Genomic DNA, 3,008 nt, shown 5'->3' with positions numbered 1-3,008 from the left:
ATACTTGAATGACACGCTGTGTGAAAAAGAACTTTCTTTTGTTAGTTTTAAACCAAGGGTGGAAAGGTGATGACAACCAAGGCAGAACAGTTCCATAAAGCTGATATAAACAGGCTTTAAGGCCAGAAATTGGCCAGGACTATGAAAGAAAGCAATGAAGACCAGGGAGATCCCTCTCCCTGGCATTGGAAATCTGGCATTGAAGGGAGCTTCCCTTTCAGGTGTTATGAATCAGTGTGGTCAGGGCACTGCTTCAAAAGCACAACAGTCCCTTACATCAGCCAAGGATCTGGACCCAATATGCTTGCTGGCTAAACCCCTTCAGACAGCACTAGCTTTCTCACATCTGGGCTTATTTCATGATCCACCCGCACACAAAAATTTACTCTTCTCAGCTGTAACATTGCATGCATTTTCATTTTAAAATGTGTGTGCATTGGGGGAGATGAAAGCTTTGAGGCTGTTTCCAGGTGTCTAGGCTGCTAGCTGTTTTCTTATGTATTCTGCTGCACATCACTATAGCGTTTCAATGCTTTCTACATACAGTCCATTAAAAGAGCAAATTCCCTACTGGGTGTCCTGAAGCCTTGTCACTTCTCCCTTTGTAGCAGCACCATCTCAATCTTCTCCCCACCCCCCATTTTTCCCTGTTAAGAAGGGAATGGGGCATGGACACATGGTGCACCCATATTTTCACTACTACCTGCAGTTCTGATCTCCACATCATAAAAAAAAAAGTAGTAAAATTATAAAAGGTACAGAGACAGGTAGCAAAAATCTATCAAAAGTATACAGAGCAGCTGTTGTAACCAGAAGACATTGAAAAGACTAGGACTTAAGTCTGGAAAGAAAGCAGCCAAGAGGACATATGACAGAGGTCTCTAAAACTCATTAAGGCTGTGGGTGAAGTGAATAGGGAGCCATTATTTATCTAGTCCCACAACAGAAGAACTAGAGGACAGCCAATGAAGTTACCAGGGTTCAAAATAGGATTAGACAAATTTATAAGGGACTGTTATATTTAATAGTTCTCAGTGGATCTATCAAATGTATTCTCTGACATGCCTATACCAATGATAGTTGATGCCAGGGAAAGTATGACAAAGGATGGATCACTGTAGACATGCCCTGTTCATATACTCTCAAGCAGTGGTTCTCAAACTTGTTAGATTCAAGGCATCCCTTGGAAAATGCCAACTCTTAGTAAATAAATGCCTCTGCAAGCAAGTCAGTAGGGTCAGGGGGTTGACCTGTCATCTTCTCATTACAGTGATGATCATATCTTGGAAGGGGCCTCTTATCCACACCTATCTCCCCTGTCCTCTCCTAAAGGAGTGGAGAAATTGCCTTAGGAAGTGATCTACAGAAACGTTACCAAAATAAATATCAGCCAGGTCTGTACTTTTTCTATGTGTTCAGAATCATGGCATGGGCAATCAGGGAAGATCACGCGACATGCAGGTAAAGTCCAAGGGACAGGTTCCCAGGGAGCCAGGAATCCAAAGGCAGAGTAAGGGGGGACCAGCAGCCAGTTCCAAGGTCAGTTCAGGGTGACCCTGGAGTTCAAACCAGAATTAAGTGTCAGAGCAAAGTCAGGGTGAGCCAAGAATCAGAGCCAGAGATTCATAAAGTAAATAAAAAGGTAGGTCATGAATAAGTACCTAAGTCTTTGCCCAGACAGAATACTGAGAGGTAGGCCTAGCTTTTAAGGCTGAAGCAGATAAGACCTGTTGCCTGTGGCCTCAGAGGGCTGGCCACCCTGATTGCCCCACTAGGACCAGCTGGGCAAGTGGGACACATGGTACCTGTTCATCTGCCACCTCAGGGGATGAATTGCCCTTGATCCTCAAACTGGGACCAGCTGGGCCCAGGGCTCTTATGTGGCCTCATTACACATGAGGGCTTCCTCCACAGAATGAGGGCTCGAGACGTCTGATGTTTCACCTTAAGTATATCTACACTACAGCAAGAGTATTTAGACATGAGGCCAAAGAAGTAACCTCTGCCTACCTACTTCTGCTCTGCACTCATCAACCTTGGAAAAGAAGAGGTAAGGATATCCTGAGGGGTGTCTCAGCAGTTTGTTCAGCACCTACATTTCCAGTGAGCTCAGGAGCGGCACTTGGAGTGTCCCAGAGAATCCTGACAACCTCACTTCTGCAGTTGACTTAGACCAGGAGTGGGTAGTGAACCAGATCAGTGGTTCTTAAGCTTTTTAGACTTGAGGCACACCTCAGCAGACTCAAGGTCCCCCTTGGAAAATGCCAGGTCTTACATTTCATCCATTTCTTGATGATGGAAAAATAATATAGCAATTCTTCTGTTGCAAAGAATCCAGAAAGCCCACAACAGATCAGAACATTTTTTACACTATGGATGCCTATTTGAAATCTCTGGGTTTATGTTGTGAATCATGTGTAGGTGTTTGCATACCTAGCTGTGCTAATATTGCGTGGCACCCTGGTTGAGAATTACTGGGGTAGACAGACCCTGCTATTTTGGTAGAACGTTTGAAGAGTCTGCTGCCATGGTGTGGACATTTGCATTAACTGGGTCCTCAGTTGGGTGCCAATCATTGCCAAATGTAATGAAGGCCCCCAGATGGAGCACCTTACAGTGCTCCATCCAGTGTACAGTGTTGAACGTCATTTGGCTCCAGTCTGCCCAACTCTCCAGCCTGTCCAGGTCTGCCTATATCTGCAACCTTTCTTCTGGCATGGCCACACTCCCCCATAACTTGGTGTTAGGTGTGTATCCTTTCACTTCAGAAGAAAAATACCCTCTAGTACAACAGTGGGTGATTGATGTATTTTTTTCCCCTCTGAAGATGTCATAATGCTCTAGGGTTGTTGGGCTGGTCTTCTGAAATTGAGGCAAGGCAGGCAGATCGTCTGAGCAGGAGCATGCTTAGGAAATGAGACCTTTTTGTTATAGGCTGGTTAAGCTGGTTTCTAACTAGTTTGTTTGACTCCAGGGCCTGCAGAAGGGGATGAGTACGAAGTGGCATA

The 3,008-nt window shown here is 45.0% G+C and overlaps 1 long non-coding RNA gene across 1 annotated transcript in view; it reads left to right on the top strand.

Moving 5' to 3' along the window:
- The first annotated feature begins 1,923 nt into the window (after positions 1-1,923).
- The window catches only part of LOC112549639, a 15,573-nt gene continuing 14,488 nt past the window's right edge, over positions 1,924-3,008 (top strand). Inside the window, exon 1 of the long non-coding RNA XR_003093144.1 lies at positions 1,924-2,050. This is a non-coding gene — a long non-coding RNA (uncharacterized LOC112549639). The remainder of the gene's footprint in view (positions 2,051-3,008) is intronic.

This window comes from Alligator sinensis, unplaced genomic scaffold (assembly GCF_000455745.1).
Source record: "Alligator sinensis unplaced genomic scaffold, ASM45574v1 scaffold233_2, whole genome shotgun sequence".
Classification (NCBI taxonomy): Eukaryota; Metazoa; Chordata; order Crocodylia; family Alligatoridae; genus Alligator; species Alligator sinensis.
Note: the sequence above shows the minus strand (reverse complement) of the source record. Positions and strands in the feature narration are given on the sequence as shown.